Source organism: Salvelinus fontinalis, chromosome 10 (assembly GCF_029448725.1).
Source record: "Salvelinus fontinalis isolate EN_2023a chromosome 10, ASM2944872v1, whole genome shotgun sequence".
Classification (NCBI taxonomy): domain Eukaryota; kingdom Metazoa; phylum Chordata; class Actinopteri; order Salmoniformes; family Salmonidae; genus Salvelinus; species Salvelinus fontinalis.
In genome coordinates, this window is record NC_074674.1 from 8,578,608 (window position 1) to 8,598,607 (window position 20,000).

At 43.9% G+C, this 20,000-nt stretch overlaps 2 long non-coding RNA genes across 2 annotated transcripts in view; one reads left to right on the top strand and one right to left on the bottom strand.

Moving 5' to 3' along the window:
• The first annotated feature begins 1,238 nt into the window (after nt 1–1,238).
• On the top strand, nt 1,239–12,219 carry LOC129863571 (uncharacterized). Its single transcript, XR_008760978.1, has 2 exons — nt 1,239–2,287; nt 10,732–12,219. It is a non-coding gene; the product is annotated as an uncharacterized LOC129863571 (long non-coding RNA).
• Nucleotides 12,137–20,000, bottom strand: part of LOC129863572 (uncharacterized) — an 8,089-nt gene continuing 225 nt past the window's right edge. The window contains exons 1-4 of the long non-coding RNA XR_008760979.1: nt 19,900–20,000; nt 17,747–17,963; nt 14,713–14,865; nt 12,137–13,185 (exon numbers count right to left, since the gene is read on the bottom strand). The exon at nt 19,900–20,000 is cut by the window's right edge and continues 225 nt beyond it. This is a non-coding gene — a long non-coding RNA (uncharacterized LOC129863572). The remainder of the gene's footprint in view (nt 13,186–14,712; nt 14,866–17,746; nt 17,964–19,899) is intronic.

Here is a 20,000-nt window from a genome sequence, read left to right on the forward strand (position 1 = left end):
ATCCAATACTTTTAGTTTTATGAGAAGTAGTGAACAAGTTTACACTTCAGGAGATAGGAAAGGAGCCCCCAGAGACTTGTAGCCAGTTCAGAACCATGGACAGCACTGCAGTCGACGTCCCTCTCTGCCGCTGGCGCGGTCCCATTCCCCGCGGTGCTGAAATAGGCGGAAAAGATAATGGACCTCGGAATGGAAAGTGGCAGTATAGAAAAAGAGGGATGTGTTATTGTGGTTTGTTAACTCGCCAAGATTCACAAACACAGGCATACACACGGAAACACACTACACATACGCTTAAACAATAATATGATCCCTCGAGACGGAAGAGGGAAGCCACCACGTAGCAACGAATACCAGCTCGAGCTCGCTTTCACTATCCTCCTTGCGCCCACAACTCCCAATTAACGGCGCGGGGCTCACTCCTACATACGTCTGACACGTTCTGTTACGCAGTGCTCAGAGCAGGAGTCCCCAAAAGTCACCATGAATATGTAACTTGGGGATTTTTTTTTACGCATGATTGTGTCTATTCCCTCTAACCCCCTCATCCCGCCTTACAACCACGGCAGATCTGGGTTAAATTCATGGATTCATTCCAGACTCATTTAGGCTCGGTTGGTTTGGTTTATTCTACCCACATAGTGATATATAACCTATATATCTCTCTCAGTGTGTGCTTTACTTTGATGGATGACGGCTGATCACGATTTATTTTAGTGGCTGTATTGGACATGTCTGTGACCAATTGTTTAGCCTATATACTGGTGTGAAGCTATGATGATAATTCTGCTGTGATGTACAGTATGCCACTCTTACAACCGAATGATAATGAAATGGTTATCTGAATAAACGAGCAATCAAAGTAACTCGCTGCTTGGTGGACCTGCTCAGTGCTCATTTATAACGGCTGTGATGTGATTGGAGTGTCTGTGTGATTATCTTCTCAGACTCGCTCATCATAATGTTTAGTAGGGCAATCCTAGCGAGCGACGCTCCACTGCAAGCATTTCTCGAGTAGGGGTTTAACCCCGTCGGCTGTCTCTAAGCAAGCGCTGTTCATGATAACTCCGCATGCAGTTAGCGCGCTACTCCTGCTTTTGTCGTGTCGCTCAGGGCTCGGGAACGGACGAGAGGAGTAGATCGTAGCGCAGTTCAGCGCCGTGAGAACGTTTCACTCAGACGCTGTTCATTCTCCAGCGGGGTTGATACACACACTCGTAGGATAGTAGTGAGACAATACGCAGAGATGTCTGTCAAGTAGGCTAACCTTGCAGAACATGTAACATTGGAAAATGTCACTATTGAAATAGCATACTGTGTTACATTTGTAGCGTTTACTCTGACATTGAAGTTACCCACTCCAGGACACGAATCATGTCCTTCGTTGTATACCAATGGAGCGTTTTATTATTATCGACATGATACCAGAATGACCTGAATAATGTGCTGCGTTATTTTGATACATGTTTTAGCTGTAGGCTACAGCCTTTAATCACACGTCATCACGTGGCTAGTCTGAAACAACACACAGGTAGCCTATTCATTTGACTATTTACTTCAGCCTTGGTCCTTTTGCTCTACAACCAACTGACCGAACAAACGAACGAACGAATATCTGCTCCGTTACAGCCTGCGTCGGCTCCAACAACTCATCCTGACGTTACTGATATGTTCCTATTTCTGAGGCAATTTTTTTCAAAGCGAATGAAACAAGATCAATAAAAAGGACTCATTCATTAGGGTACACTAACACACAAGATAGCATATTTTAGAACTCTTTTTTTTTATATTAGGAGCGATTTTAATACAAGTATAAACAGTCTATTTTCATCTCCCTGGGCAGTTTTCGGACCGTATGGTGGGCTCTTTCTCTCCCTCGCGCGTCTTGCCTGTATAAATAGCCTCTCGGTTGACAACATTCCGTCAATGACGTAGGCCGCGCACGTAGATGTGTAGGTGATGTTTTTTAGTGAATGGGTTGTCCCCTCCCCTCGGTGTCCCGGCTCCGGTTCTATTAGCCTACTACTGCTTCTCTATAAAAACCCTGTCATAGAACCGGCTCACACGAACAACTTCTACAGAAGAAGGAGAATAAGAAGAGGAGAAGAGATGTTCTTGGAAAGAGAGAGTGTGACATATATATACTGTCCTGCAACAGGAGAAAAAGAAGTCCGTACTGACATCTGTTGAAGTTCCTATTTCAGCATCTTTCCTGTAACTAATCTCTCTGCTTGGCAAGACAGCTGTGGTGGTGTTGCGGACACTTTAAGATGGGAGGTTGTGTGAGGTAAGTTCAAACTGTTTCTCATTGTTTTCTACATTGGTTTATTGCTAGGCATAAAATGGCTTATTTGAGGTGCAGTTATAGGCTTATATTCGAAAACATTCTTATCTAAAATCTCGCTTTTTAAAATTGTAATTGAGCTATAGGCTCGTTTGTATGCAGTCTTAAAACCGTTAGGTCTCCGTGGCACCGCGGGTCTCTTCTCCGCGGTTGAAAGTTACTGCAGTGTGACTCACTTTCTCTAGCACGTGGGCAGCATGCAGCCTATAGACGAGACGGGCTTCGGGATCGGCAATCGAGCCCGAGTACACACGAACAACGCCGAACATGGGGCCAGACTCGCCTTGACTGCGACTGGTTTTTGGAATAGCCAAGTCAGTCCAAATTCGAGACATTCTCTCTCCAAAATATTTGAATGTATAGAGGAAGATCAGACTGGAACTGTACTTGGATCGTTGGCTACATATCTGCACAACTCGTTTGTGACTCTCAAATACATTACGCAACACCTGGTAGGGATGGATAATGTTTTGAAGGGGCTCACCTCCTTCTAGTGTCAGATACATAGACTATGCCATGATAGAGTCGCAGTCTATCCATTTGGAAATCTTTTCAAACCAGGATAAGACATCCATCTTGTTTTCTACACCGTCACTGTCCATGGTGCTGAATTGGCTACCATTCTGCCTCTTTAGCCACATGTGTTTAATCTCTCTCTCTACCACCCCCTCTCCTCCACTCCCGGGAGCGCGTGGCACCGGGAGGTTTCCTGTGGTGGTGATGATGACTGCATCTCCACCCTTTCTTTACGGTGTTTCATCCCCCCCACCTAAACCCATGCTTCTTCCCGCTGCTCTTTCATTATCATATCCCCTGTGACTCTCTCCTCCCTCCGCCCGCCTCCGTGTATTTCCGCTCAGTCCGGCGTTTCCTTGAACTTTTTCAAATGTATTCTCAGCTCAGTGACGTGTATTCGGCGTCGAAGTCAGCCCTGCGTCATTCTTGCGCACATTGCAGATCATTCGCAGTCACCAACTGTAACCCTTTAAAGCACACAGCTCTAACAAACACACCCACCCACACACACACACTCTACAACCGCAGTGATCAGCGTGCTGGTTGGTAACATGAATGGGTGGTGAGAAGTGGCTCGTGTGTAGGGGGCACTGGGGGGAGGAGGAGAGTGAGGAAGGAGGTGGAGAGGTGGGTGAGGATATAGGGGGCGTGTGAATGGCATTAAGCTTCAATGAAAGACTTTGTTCATTCATTGTAATTGACGTTGATCTGATTCATCATTTGAGGGCGCAGCAGCGTGAGGAGGGAGGACCGAGAGGGAGAGCTAACCTACCCTCACGGCGTGATATTTTAGAAGTCGAGGAAGATCATGAGAATGATCTTATATATTATAATGACTTATATATTTCACATGCAGTCACGAGCTGGAGGGGTTTTATATTCAGAATGGACATTGGACAGATGTAGGACTATTGTATCTCTGAGATTCATGTCAGGTTTTAGGGTTCCTTCTTATCAGTCATAATGTGGCCAAATCGGCGTGTTCGGTATTAACGCACACTGGTCTCTCTCTCTCTCACACACCCACGGTGACGTGAACAGAGCAGAGCGCAGCGGAAGCTGGCGGTGCTATGGAAACCAACCACTTCAGAGGGCACTCCCTGTGCGCTGCGATTAGCCGAGGTAGTCGCTGAGTGAACGGTGTTATGGGGAAAAACTGTCTGAAGTAAAAGGCCCTTGGGTCGAAGTCTCCCTCTTCCTCATCAGTTCCTACTCCTCCGTGTATGTGTGTATGTGTGCGTGTGTGTTTTTGACACCACTTTGCTCACGGATCCCACGTCACTATGTCCTCGTAGAGTAGGACGTACAAGCTGACGTCTTTGCGGCTAAAAGCAGAGCCTTATACTATGGTACATCTATATGACTCTGGCTAAAACACAAACACAGGCTTGGTCGGTAGGTAGCTAAAACACAAACACCGGTTAAAAACAACAGCCTTGGTAGGTAGGTAACTAAAACACAAACACTGGTTAACAACAACGGGATTGGTGGGTAGGTAGCTAACACACGAACACTGGTAAACAACACCGGGCTTGTTAGGTACAATGCATCCGGAAAGTATTCAGACACCATAAGCCACCAAGTTACAGGCTTATTCGAAAATGTATTAAATATGTTTTTATTCATTAATCCACACACAATTCCCCATAATGACAAAAAGCAAAAACATACTATTTGGGGAATTTTTTGCAAATGTATTAAAAATAAAAAACAGAAATACCTTATATACACAACTATTCAGACCCTTTGCTATGAGACTCGAAATTGTGCTCAGGTGCATCCTGTTTCCATTGATCATCCTTGAGATGTTTCTACAACTTGATTGGAGTCCACCTGTGGTAAATTCAATTGATTGGACATGATTTGGAAAGGCACACACCTGTCTATATAAGGTCCTACAGTTGAACGTGCATGTCAGAGCAAAAACCAAGCCATGAGGTTGAAGGAATTGTCCGTAGAGCTCCGAGACAGGATTGTGTCGAGGCACAGATCTGGGGAAGGGTACCAAAAAATGTCTGCAGCATTGAAAATCCCCAAGAACACAGTGGCCTCCATCATTATTAAATGGAAGAAGTTTGGAACCACCAAGACTCTTCCTTGAGCTGGTCATCAGCCAAACTGAGCAATCAAGAAAAAGGACCTTGGTCAGGGAGGTGACCAAGAACCCGATGATCACTCTGACAGAACTCCAGAGTTCCTCTGTGGAGATGGGAGAACCTTCCAGGACAACCATCTCTGCAACACTCCACCAATCAGGCCTTTATTCAGGTAGCCTAGTAGTTAGAGCGTTGGACTAGTAACCGAAAGGTTGCAAGATCGAATCCCCGAGCTGACAAGGTAAAAATCTGTCATTCTGCCCCTGAACAAGGCAGTTAACCCACTGTTCCTAGGCCGTCATTGTAAATAAGAATTTGTTCTTAACTGACTTGCCTAGTTAAAGGTTAAATAAACTATTGTGTGTGTGTTCTACTGAGGATGGGCCTCTGGGAGATTACACTGACAGGAGATTTACCATGTCTTTTGGGTGCTAAAACGTAAAGAGCATTCAAGAGCATGAGTTAATGTTTCTGTTCTACACGGTACCAGGGAGACATGGCTCCACTATGGAGTTGGGGGGCCAGACACTGGTCTCTACACATTGAAAACTGTTGACACGTCAGATACTCTCTGCTGTGAATTATATGTATCTTTCATACAAATCTTAACCTCGTGACCCATTCCATACATACACTGCTCAAAAAAATAAAGGGAACACTTAAACAACACAATGTAACTCCAAGTCAATCACACTTCTGTGAAATCAAACTGTCCACTTAGGAAGCAACACTGATTGACAATAAATTTCACATGCTGTTGTGCAAATGGAATAGACAAATGGTGGAAATTATAGGCAATTAGCAAGACACCCCCCAAAACAGGAGTGATTCTGCAGGTGGTGACCACAGACCACTTCTCAGTTCCTATGCTTCCTGGCTGATGTTTTCGTCTCTTTTGAATGCTGGCGGTGCTCTCACTCTAGTGGTAGCATGAGACGGAGTCTACAACCCACACAAGTGGCTCAGGTAGTGCAGTTCATCCAGGATGGCACATCAATGCGAACTGTGGCAAAAAGGTTTGCTGTGTCTGTCAGCGTAGTGTCCAGAGCATGCAGGCGCTACCAGGAGACAGGCCAGTACACCAGGAGACGTGGAGGAGGCCGTAGGAGGGCAACAACCCAGCAGCAGGACCGCTACCTCCGCCTTTGTGCAAGGAGGTGCACTGCCAGCGCCCTGCAAAATGACCCCCACCACAACAGCCTGCTTTGAGTTTGCCTAAAAGGCACCTAAAGGACTCTCAGACCATGAGAAACAAGATTCTCTGGTCAGATGAAACCAACATTGCACTCTTTAGCCTGAATGCCAGGCGTCACATCTGGAGGAAACCTGGCACCACCCTCACGGTGAAGTATGTTGGTGGCAGCATCATGCTGTGGGAATGTTTTTCAGCGGCAGGGACTGGGAGACTAGTCAGGAGCAAAGTACATAGAGATCCTTGATGAAAACCTGCTCCAGAGATCTAAGGACTAAAGACTGGGGAGAATGTTTACCTTCCAACAGAACAACGACCTTAAGCACACAGCCAAGACAACGCAGGAGTGGCTTCAGGACAAGTATCTGAATGTCCTTGAGTGGCCCAGCCAGAGCCTGGACTTGAACCCGATCAAACATCTCTGCAGAAACCTGAAAATAGCTGTGCAGCAATACTCCCCATCCAACTTGACAGAGCTTGAGAGGATCTTCAGAGAAGAATTGGAGAAACTCCGCAAATACAGGTGTGCCAAGCTTGTAGCGTCATACCCAAGAAGACTCGAGGCTGTAATCACAGCCAAAGTTTCTTCAACAAAGTACTGAGCAAAGGGTCTGAATACTTACAGTTGAAGTCGGGAAGTTTACATACACCTTAGCCAAATACATTTAAACTCAGTTTTTCACAATTCCTGACATTTAATCCTAGTAAAAAGTCCCTGTCCTAGGTCAGTTTGGATCACCACTTTATTTTAAGAATGTGAAATGTCAGAATAATAGTAGAGAGAATGATTGATTTCAGCTTTTATTTCTTTCATCACACACCCAGTAGGTCAGAAGTTTACATACACTCAATTAGTATTTGGTAGCATTGCCTTTAAATTGTTTAACTTGGTTCAAACGTTTCGGGTAGGCTTCCACAAGCTTCCCACAATAAGTTGGGAAAAATTTAGCCCATTCCTCCTGACAGAGCTGGTGTAACTGAGTCAGGTTTGTAGGCCTCTTTGCTCACACACGCTTTTTCAGGTCTGCCCACAAATTTTCTACAGGATTGAGGTCAGGGCGTTGTGATGGCCACTCCAAAACCTTGACTTTGTTGTCCTTAAGCCATTTTGCCACAACTTTGGAAGTATGCTTGGGGTCATTGTCCATTTGGAAGACCCATTTCCGACCAAGCTTTAACTTCCTGACTGATGTCTTGAGATGTTGCTTCAATATATCCACATAATTTTCCTCCCTCATGATGCCATCTTTTTTGTGAAGTGCACCAGTCCCTCCTGCAGCAAAGCACCCCCACAACATGATGCTGCCACCCCCGTGCTTCACGGTTGGTATGGTGTTCTTCGGCTTGCAAACCTCCCCTTTTTCCTCCAAACATGACAATGGTCATTATGGCCAAACGGTTCTATTTTTGGTTCATCAGACCAGAGGACATTTCTCCAAAAAGTACCATCTTTGTCCCCATTGCAAACTGTAGTCTGGCTTTTTTTATGGCGGTTTTGGAGCTATGGCTTCTTCCTTGCTGAGTGGCCTTACAGGTTATGTCGATATAGGACTCGTTTTACTGTGGATATAGATACTTTTGTACCTGTTTCCTCCAGCATCTTCACAAGGTCCTTTGCTGGTGTTCTGAGATTGATTTGCACTTTTCGCACCAACGTAGTTCATCTCTAGGAGACAGAACGTGTCTCCTTCCTGAGCGGTATGACGGCTGCGTGGTCCCATGGTGTTTATTACTATTGCATACTATTGTTTGTACAGATGAACGTGGTACCTTCAGGCGTTTGGACATTGCTCTCAAGGATGAACCAGACTTGTGGAGGTCTACAATTGTTTTGTTGTTGAGGTCTTCGCTGATTTCATTTGATTTTCCCATGATGTCAAGCAAAGAGGCACAGAGTATGAAGGTCGGCCTTGAAATACATCCACAGGTACACCTCCAATTGACTCAAATGATGTCAATTAGCCTATCAGAAGCTTCTAAAGCCATGACATAATTTTCTGGAATTTTCCAAGCTGTTTAAAGGCACAGTCAACTTAGTGTATGTAAACTTCTGACCCACTGGAATTGTGATACAGTAGATAAGTGAAATAATCTGTCTGTAAACAATTGTTGGAAAAATTACTTGTGTCATGTACAAAGTAGATGTCCTATCCGACTTGCCAAAACTATAGTTTGTTAACAATAATTTTGTGTAGTGGTTGAAAAACTAGGTTTAATGACTCCAACCTAAGTGTATGTAAACTTCCGACTTCAACTGTATGTAAATGTGATATTTCCCTTTTTTTTTATACATTTGCACACAAAAAAGTTACGTAGATTGATGAGGGGGGGGGGGGACGATTTAATCAATTTTAGAGTAAGGCTGTAACGTAACAAAATGTGGAAAACGTCAAGGGGTCTGAATACTTTCCGAATGCACTGTAGGTAGCTAAAACACAAACCCTGCTTAACAACAATGTGCTCGGTAGGTAGTTAGCGCGATGTAGTTGGTTAATCATTGTTTAGTCTTAGCTGTTATTGCAGTAAGGTGGAGGAGTAGATTATAAATGTTAACAGGCACACAGAAGCTGTACATACTACTCTTTGCTGAATGTAGGCTACAGCATCAGTTGGCTAGACACTAATAGACAAACTAGCAGAGCAAGTCTAGCCTAGCTTGTATAGAGAGAATATCCTGTAGAAGAATTTAGATTTTGAGATGTCATAATATCAGAGGACAGCTAGTGAACCCCAGTTAATACAGAACGGTAGCCTAGGACCATAGCCTGATTACCAGACTCAGATTGCGGCATTCAACAACGCTACATGGTTGATTATTTGCCAAGTTGACAAGCTGGCTACAGTTGAAACAGACTTGTAGCCAGTTCAGTCCCATGGACAGCACACAGTTAACGTCCCTCTCTGCCTCTTTCCCGTTCTGCGTGGTACTGGAATAGGCAGAAGGGATTATACAAGATTATACAAACTTTATGGACAACTCCAACGTTTTGCAATTTAATCTGAAATTGGCTCACTCCTCAGATATTGAATGTGCATGCGTCGTGTGACATAGAACACAATAGCGGCTGTTCCGGCCAAAAAATATGTTGACTCTGCCAGTTCACTCAGCATATTTTCAGAGGAATTTCAAAAGCATAATTTAATATGATTTCTAATTAAATCCACACAGAAATGTTGACACAGTTGGGGAAGCTAATAGCTTCCCCAACATTTCATTAGTTGGTGTTTTTGCAGTGTCGTACCATAGCCGATGGGCTGTTTGCCATTCAACAATGCTACATCGTTGATTATTTGCCAAGTTGACAAGCTGTCTATAGTAAAAAAACAGATTGGTAGCTAGCAAAACGGCAAACGATCCGTTCTGCTGCTGTCCCTTTCCCCGTGGTGCTGAAATAAGCGGCAGAGAAAGAGCTCTCGTTAACGACGGGCTTCAATAAAAGTATATCAAGAAACGTAACTTTAGTGATTCTAAAATACATTTGTAACTTTATAGATGTTATATGAGGAAGTTCTCATCAAGTTGTGAAACCCCCCGAGAAAACTCTGCTCGAAAGACAACGAACACTGCATGCGGTGTCTGTAGCTTTAACAAACTGGCCCCCAGACTCGGTCAGTGAGTCATTGAGTCAGCCAGAGCCGCCGGGACTCGTTTAATCCGGTACATCTCGCCGGGGTTAGAGGGGCTGAGTGACAAGATCTAACACCAGCTCAGGCATTATAGGGATTATAGTCTGGCATGCATGCAGGTGAGAGAGAGATATAAATTATAATTTGACAGGCATGCAGGTGAGAGAGCGAAAGAGAGAGAGCGAGAGGGAGAGTGTGAGAGAAAGAGAGAGAGAGTACCAAATAGGTATACTTCTTTCCCAAATGTCAAGATTCATCAGTGATTTGAATTGTATGATGTTTGGAATCGCTCTCTTTTTCTTTACTTCCGGTCTGTTGCTCACCCACGCAATCAGCAGTGTAACCTCTGTAGATCCAGTGATGTGTAACAGTCGAGTGCCTCATTCTATCCAGTACGTCAATGCAGGGAGACACATTAAGAACCCCCACCCCCTTCTCTCTCTCTCTCTCTCTCTCTCTCTCTCTCTCTCTCTCTCTCTCTCTCTCTCTCTCTCTCTCTCTCTCTCTCAGAACATGGTTCCTATGGGGAATATCACAGATATGCGATAAGCCTGGGTTTAATCAATACTGTACCACACACACACGAGAACCAGGTCATCAGCGAGAGAGAGCCAGAGACAGGGGGATAGTTGTAGTTTTGTTTGATATTTAATAAAGATTTCTCTCAAAAATAAGACACATTCCTTTTTGAATGTCTCTAACCGCTCCCATTGCCAGATAAACATCTACATACTGGGAGGCTGAGCGTCATGCTGTCCTGGTTAACATAATGGTACCAGGGAACTACACAGGAAGAAAGCCTCACATTAAGGCTGCATCCCAAATTGCATAGGGCACTGGTCAAAAGTAGTGCACTATATATGGAATAGGGTCTCTGTAATGTATTAACTCTAATTCATTTAGGTCCATGTCTTATTAACTTAACACTATGAAGTCTTCTCTTCTTTTCATTGCAGGTGCAGTGTTATATATCCAGTCTGTTCTCTTCCTCCTCCTCTTTCTGGTTACCATGGTTACGACCACTGACCAATGACAGCCAGAGCATCAGCACCTTGGCTTTAGACTGCTTACTGCTTGAAACAGTCTCACAGTTACAGTAACAGTCTACAGTCATGGCTACTGACGCCTGGCAACTCACCGTGGTAACACACTACCTGTCCCGGAGACACCACCCTGGAAGTGCTGCCATGGAAACTGTAGTCTGGGGTAAAGGGTTAACTAACCCCATGACAATGGTATGGCAGTGGCAACTAAGGCTATGGGAAGACCCTAACAATGTCTGTGCCGGTAATGTCTCAGTAATGTCCGAGTATGGTATGCTATGATAGAAACTTTCCAGAGGACATGGAAACTCCACAATGCTCTCTCCTTCTCTCTCTTTGTCTTTCTCCCTCACCACCTCGCTATCTCTCCGTCTTGTAAGTGCGCCTGTGTGTGAGGGAGCCTGCCTGCGTGGGCCTGCATTGGGGGAGCCCTATGCTGATGTGCGCACATCATTTCCACCCACCAGCCAATCGGACTTCACCGTCTCCAGTTACCATGCCAACTCCCGCTCCTCCATCTCCCTGCTGTCTCCATGGCGACCGTGGCTTTAGATTGTTACTCTAGAGACAGCACCATGGTAACAGTCTACAGCCATGGTCGTTAGGGGGCATGCGTCACGGCGACAGTGGAAGGCAACGGAAAGAGATGAAAAAGAATAAGAAGAGATCAGAGCGTGTGTGTGTGTGTGGGTGGGTGGGTGTGTGACGACAGCAGAGCGGGCATGTGAGAGATGGTTTTCCCAACAGGCAGGCAACCCAGAGCTCAGGCCAGCTATCTGACATGCGCACACACACAGCTTTCTGAGCCAGACGCTGCCTGCTGCAGTCTCCTACTATCACTTAGTAGGTCGAAGTGACACAGACGCCGTTCACTGCTGGAAGTTCTCATATACAGTTCTTTACAGAGTTGTCTATATATGTCATTGGCAAAAACGATACATAACCAACACTTTAAAACTAAAAATGATTAACTTTCATTTTAGACATAGCTCTCTTTCTCTCTCTGTAAAGAAAACAGTCTGATTTTGATAAACTAGCCAATGAATATGAGCTAATATTAGCATTTTTTTTGGATAAATTTCCATTTCAGTCAAATTTTCCCATTTAGCATCTTTTAAATATTCCAAAATCATCTAAAATTGTCTTTCAACCAAGTCAGTGAGCAACACAATCCATTTAGGCAATGATTTGGTCATGAAATGTCTTGCTGTTTGCTGAGCTCAACAGGTCAGTGTGTGTCATTGATGCCACGTCTGGATAGATTAAGTTATGTCTTAGGTAGAAAGGATCTCCTGTGATATAGAGACAGTACCTCAACACACACTTTCATCTGTAAACATTTAAACCACTGTAAACAATGTGATTGATTAAAAAAAAACTATAAAGTGATATTTGGATAAATGTAATTTGTCTGTTGGTTTTTGGGGGTGGCATGTGTTGCAAATATATGGGTCACATTTTTTTATTGAACCTTTATTTGAACAGGGAAAACATATTGAGACCTAGGTCTCTTTTACAAATGTGACTTGTATAATACAACATAAATATACACATTATACCCAAACATATACACAATAAAATACATAAACACAGTCATGGGAAGCACAAATAAAACACTACAAATCATACAGAAAAACAGTTATATTCCTCCACAAATAAGTCTCCAATCCATACTTTAAATTGCCGAACGGCATCAGAACAGAGATTAAATGTATTTTAAATTTTGTTCCAGCAATACGGTACATTAAAACTAAAAGCAAATTTATCTAGCTCGGTGGAGACCCTAGGAACCTCAAGTGTTAACCAATCCTGTGAACGGGTTAGGCAACTCAGGTATCTATACTCAGGTGTCTACACAAAAAGGGAGTAATGTAGAGATCTACGGGTCTTCAGCGAAGTCCAGACAACTTTTTACCCCTTTTTCTCCCCAATTTCGTGATATCCAATTGGTAGTTACAGTCTTGCCACATCGCTGCAACTCCCGTACGGACTCGGGAGAGGCGAAGGTCATGCGTCCTCCGAAACATGACTCTGCCAAGCCGCACTGCTTCTTGACACACTGCCTGCTTAACCTGGAAGCCAGCCGCAACAATGTGTCAGAGAAAATATCATACAACTGGCGACCGTGTCAGAGTGCATGTGGCCGGCCCTCACAGGAGTCACTAGAGAGCGATGGGACAAGGACATCCCAGCCGGCCAATCCCTCCCCTAACCCGGACGATGCTGGCCCAATTGTGCGTTGCCTCATGGGTCTCCCGGTCGTGGCCGGCTGCGACACAGCCTGGGATTGAACCCAGATCTGTAGTGACGCCTCAAGCACTGCAGTGCCTTAGACTGCTGCGCCATTCGGGAGGCGAACCAGCCAACCTTTTGATACAAGATGCAGTGATGAGTATCAAAACTGTCACCTTTAACAAAATGAAGGGCACTATGAGAGATGGCATCCAAAGGTTTAAGAGTAGCAGCTGCACTTTCATAATATCACCATAATCAAGAACAGATCAAAAGGTTGACTGAATAATCTGCTTCCTACTGCTTAGAGAAAAGGCACAATCTGTTTCTGTAGAAAAAGCCAACTTTAAACCTTAGCTTCTTAAACCAGCTCCACAATATGTTTTTTTAAACGTCAAATCCATATAAATCCAAATGCCTAAGTATTTATATGCAGGACACGTTCGATTGGAGAACCGTCTAATGAATCAACATGTAGTTCATCTGAAACATTCTTACGAGAGTTTGAAAACAACATTTATTTCGTTTTGCCTGCATTAAGCACACGTTTTGAATCAACAAGCGATTCCAGCATAGGTATAAAGTCTGACTAGTTTTGACACAACCAGATCAACAGTCAGGGCAATAACATACATAATACTATCATCCACATATAGAGGAAGTTTACAATTTTTAACAGATTGACCAATGGTGTTTATATAAATAGTGAAGAGAATAGGTCCCAAAGTCGACCCGTGTGGTACACCTTTATGTACATTAAGGGTCAGAGATACCATATAGTTACATAGATGGAAAAATTGATGGATAGATAGAGAAATGGAGAGAGGAAAAGACGTGTGTGTCCTCTCATCCGTGTACTGTAAGAGATCAAATGCTGATTGAGAGCACAGCACATAATCTCTTACTGTTCAAGGCTGAGAGAGGGGGGAGAAGAGAATGAGGCAGAGAGAAGAGGAGGAGAGGAGAAGAGGGAGGACGGAGGCAGAGAGAAGAGGATGAGAGGAGAAGAGGGAGGACGGAGGATATAGGAGACTGTATAAATAATAATTAATACAAACACTCACTCTCTAACACACACACAACTGACAATGGTTTGGGCATAAACTACACAGTGATTGGATTAAAACAGTGATAAATAAACATGTGACATGTCAGCGTAGTCAGACATCCCCATTCCCTCCATCCCATCTTGATGATGACTAATACTTACCTGTAACGGTCGTCTTTCGGACAGTTAGTAGACCAAGGCGCAGCGGGTGATGAATACATAATACTTTATTGTAAGACGAAGACAGACACGAAATACACTTGACTAAATATACAAAATAACAAAACGAACTAGACAGACCTAAACTACGAACTTACATGAAACGAAGAACACATGAACAGGAACGACCGAAAGAACGAGACGAGACAGTACCATGTGGTGCAACGAACACAGACACAGCGACAATCACCCACAAACAAACAGTGAGAACAACCTACCTTAATATGACTCTCAATTAGAGGAAAACGCAAAACACCTGCCTCTAATTAAGAGCCATACCAGGCAACCCAAAACCAACATAGAAACAGAAAACATAGACTGCCCACCCAAAACTCACGCCCTGACCATCACACGCATACAAAACAACAGAAAACAGGTCAGGAACGTGACATTACCCCAGTCAGATGTGTCAGAGTCAGACAGGCACCTGTGAGGACGGCCAAACCACAGCTGTGTCTGCCAAGACTCCCTCAGGACCCTCGTGGATGCTGACATACAGCAGTCATGTGACCTGCTCTCTGCCCTCGCTTCATACCATTTCCTCTGACCTAGAGAGAGGGAGGGAGAAATAAAGGAAGGGGAGATAGGGGGAGTGGAAATGGAGGGGAGAGACGGTGAGACAGAAGTAATGGTACACAGAGAGATGTTGTCTTCACCCATAGTATACACAAACAGGAAAACCATGGAGGAGGAGAGAGAGAATAATGTTAAACACAAATCACACCAATATGGACACAGAGGATATAACATGCAAAGAATGTGAACACTCACACAAACAAACACAAAATTAAGGGGCACAGTAAACCTGGGGTGTAATCATTAGTGCACACCATAGCTAACAGTTGCAAACAGAAAACATTTTGCAACAAAAACAAGAGTTTATATTGGCCAAATTCAGTTATGTCCATCCCTGTTTCATTCTATTTGCTTCTGTTTGCTTCCATTTGGTTCTGTTTAGGTCCATTTGGTTCTGTTCGCTTTCATGTGGTTCTGTTTTATTTGGTTCTGTTTGGATTCATTTAATTCTGTTAGGTTTAATTTGGTTCTGTTTTGTTCCTAGTGAATACACCCCTGATCCACAGTCTGTCCATCTCGCTGTTTCTCTCCATTCATCACCCTTCTTTCACCCCCTCTATCAGCCCCTGTGACGAAGTTGACTCGTTGGTTCTCGTCACGAACGCGCATTATTTAATTACTCTTATAAATTGTTTAGTGTTCATGTTTCCCCATATATCTAGTAATTAATTTATCCTACATCTATATTATATACTGTTGTTCTTTTCCTCTTTTGCCAGTATCATGGGTATTTACTGTGCGAAAGGCTAATTACGTGTCGAGGAAATCTTTAGTCAAGTTGCATGATGACGCATTTCAGTTTCATATTTAAATGCAGTAATTTACCATTTTGCAATCCTCCCAGTGGATGCGATGTTCAGGTGCACATGAACACTTGCTACACTGACGAGAAATACGTTTCTTCATTTCCATATTGTAATTTTGCCCGTGTTTGAAATTCGCGTGTCTCGGAGCTCAATGTCTTGTCTGTCATGTCCGTGCGTAATGGGACCATAAGTAATACGTTTTGTCGCCTGTTGGTCTGCAGAATTATTGTTATGAAATCTGTATTCATTAATGGAAAGTAAATCCCGCTTTGAGGATGAGCCAGGAATGTTTAAGATGTTTATTTAGACGGAATATGTAAATCTAGGTAAATCAAATCACATTTTATTGGCCACATACACATGGTTAGCATATGTCAATGCGAGTGTAGCGAAATGCTTGTGCTTCTGGTTCCAACAGTAGAGTAATATCTAACAAGTAATCTAACAATTCCCCAACAACTACCTAATACACAAATCTAAAGGGAGGAATGAGAATTTGTACATGTAAGTAGATGGATGAGCGGCATAGGCAAGGTGCAACAGATGGTATAAGGTACAATATATACATGTGAGATGAGTAATGTAAGATATGTTCACATTATTAAAGTGTCACTGTTTAAAGTGACTAGTGATCCATTTATTAAAGTGGCCTTTGATATGAGTCTCTATGTAGGCAGCAGCCTCTCTGAGTTAGTGATTGCTGTTTAGCATCTGATGGCCTTGAGATACAGTTGAAGTCGGAAGTTTACATACACCTTAGCCAAATACATTTAAATTCAGTTTTTCACAATTCCTGACATTTAATCCTAGTAAAAAGACCCTGTCTTAGGTCAATTAGGATCACCACTTTATTTTAAGAATGTGAAATGTCAGAATAATAGTGGAGAGAATTATTTATTTCAGCTTTTATTTCTTTCATCACATTCCCAGTGGGTCAGAAGTTTACATACACGCAATTAGTATTTGGTAGCATTGCCTTTAAATTGTTTAACTTGGGTCAAACGTTTCGGGTAGCCTTCCACGAGCTTTCCACAATAAGTTGGGTGAATTTTGGCCCATTCCTCCTGACAGAGGTGGTGGAACTGAGTACGGTTTGTAGGCCTCCTTGCTCGCACACACTTTTTCTATTCTGCCCACAAATTTTCTTTAGGATTGAGGTCAGGGCTTTGTGATGGCCACTCCAATACCTTGACTGTGTTGGCCTTATGCCATTTTGCCACAACTTTGGAAGTATGCTTGGGGTCATTGTCCATTTGGAAGACTCATTTGCGACCAAGTTTTAACTTCCTGACCGATGTCTTGAGATGTTGCTTCAATATATCCACATAATTTTGGATATAGATACTTTTGTACCTGTTTCCTCCAGCATCTTCACAAGGTCCTTTGCTGTTGTTCTGGGATTGATTTGCACTTTTCGCACCACAGTAGTTCATCTCTAGGAGAATGCGTCTCCTTCCTGAGCGGTATGACGGCTGCGTGGTCCCATGATGTTTATACTTGCGCACTACTGTTTGTACAGATGAACGTGGTACCTTCAGGCATTTGGAAATTGCTCCCAAGGATGAACCAGACTTGTGAAGGTCTTTTTTTTAGGTCTTCGCTGATTTCATTCCCCCATGATGTCAAGCAAAGAAGCACTGAGTTTGAAGGTAGGCCTTGAAAAACATCCACAGGTACACCTCCAATTGACTCAAATGATGTCAATTAGCCTATCAGAAGCTTCTAAAGCCATAACATAATCTTCTGGAATTTTCCAAGCCACAGTCAACTTAGTGTATGTAAACTTCTGACCCACTGGAATTGTGATACAGTGATTTATAAGTGAAATAATCTGTCTGTAAACAATGATGGAAAAATTACTTGTGTCATGCACAAATTAGATGTCCTAACCGACTTGCCAAAACTATAGTTTGTTAACAAGAAATCTGTGAAGTCGTTGAAAAATGAGTTTTAATGACTCCAACCTAAGTGTATGTAAACTTCCGACTTCAACTGTAGAAGCTGTTTTTCAGTCTCTCGGTCCCAGCTTTGATACACCTGTACTTACCTCTCCTTCTGGATGGTAGTGGGGTGAACAGGCAGTGGTTGTTGTCCTTGATGATTTTTTTGGCCTTCCTGTGACATCAGGTGCTGTAGGTGTCATGGAGGGCAGGTAGTTTGCCCCCGGTGATGCGTTGTGGAGACCACACCACCCTCTAGAAGCCTTGAGGTTGAATGCAGTGCAGTTGCCGTACCAGCCCGACAGGATGCTCTCAATTGTGCATCTGAAAAAGTTTGTCAGGGTTTAAGGTGACATCAATGTCTGTTACATGATTTAATGTGCCATGTTTGGGTAAAGCGCTCCAAGGTTAATGGTATGGTCCATAGGTAGGGGCCATAGGTATAAATGGTACATGTTCAACCTGTGAGCTGGAGTTACAGTATGTTCTAGGTCTGGTATGTGTGCTGTGTGGGGAGGCTGTCCATAGCCTGGTATACCCCAATCTGCTACAGTTGGTTTGGCAAGGTAGGCCTGATTGAGACTTAGGTTTGATATAGATTCAAGCCTGTATTTTTAAAGTATACTTATTTTGTAAATACCTTTATAGATTATGTAAATATTGAATGGATTTTGTCATTCACCTTTCACTGTTAATAAACTGGACACTGTTTTGCACCTGATCCTGCTGCCTCTTCTAATTACTGAACTTAAGGCTGCTCCAACCGTCTATCAGCCCCTCTATCAACCGTCTATCAGCCCTCTATCAACCGTCTATCAGCCCCTCTATCAACCGTCTATCAGCCCTCTATCAACCCTCTATCAGCCCCTCTATCAGCCCTCTATCAACTGTCTATCAGCTCTCTATCAGCCCCTCTATCAGCCCTCTATCAACCGTCTATCAGCCCCTCTATCAACCCTCTATCAGCCCCTCTATCAACCCTCTATCAGCCCCTATATCAGCCCTTTATCAACCGTCTGTCAGCCCCCCCTATCAGCCCCTCTATCAACCATCTATCAGCCCTCTATCAGCCCCTCTATCATCCCTTTATCAACTGTCTATCAGCCCCTCTATCAACCGTCTATCAGCCCCTCTATCAGCCCGACAGAACATGCACACAGACGTACACACACAGAGGAAGCTGGGATGCTGCTCTAAACCATGTTATTGGACAGAAGCCAAATATCTCCAAAACAACACAGCCATCCCGACCAGCAACCAAAACAACACAGCCATCCCGACCAGCAACCAAAACAACACAGCCATCCCGACCAGCAACCAAAACAACACAGCCATCCTGACCAGCATACAAAATAACACAGCCATCCCGACCAGCAACCAAAACAACACAGCCATCCCCACCAGCAACCAAAACAACACAGCCATCCCGACCAGCAACCAAAACAACACAGCCATCCCGACCAGCAACCAAAACAACACAGCCATCCCGACCAGCAACCAAAATAACACAGCCATCCCGACCAGCATTCAAAACAACACAGCCATCCCGACCAGCAACCAAAATAACACAGCCATCCCGACCAGCAACCAAAACAACACAGCCATCCCGACCAGCAACCAAAACAACACAGCCATCCTGACCAGCATACAAAACAACACAGCCATCCCGACCAGCATACAAAACAACACAGCCATCCCGACCAGCATACAAACAACACAGCCATCCCGACCAGTATACAAACAACACAGCCATCCCGACCAGCATACAAAACAACACAGCCATCCCGACCAGCATACAAAACAACACAGCCATCCCGACCAGCATACAAAACAACACAGCCATCCCGACCAGCATACAAAACAACACAGCCATCCTGACCAGCATACAAAACAACACAGCCATCCCGACCAGCATACAAAACAACACAGCCATCCCGACCAGCATACAAAACAACACAGCCATCCCGACCAGCATACAAAACAACACAGCCATCCTGACCAGCATACCGATTTCACCACACATATACACACACAAGCTGGCATGCAGGAATGCACACACGCACACACACACACAAATACAGAAGATCACACAATCACAGCCACACGATCACATAGACACACGATCACACAGACACACGATCACACAGACACACGATCACACAGACACACGATCACACAGACACACACTGGCAAGCAGGAACATGTAGCATTCAGGAACACATACACCACAAATGTAAAGTCATGCTCACATTGATTTAACCTCCTTGTTCAAAAAGGCAAAACAAATCCCATTCCAAATATGTCCCAGTTCACAAAATATGATGATGATGATGAGGAGGAGAAAAGGATGTGTTGAAGATG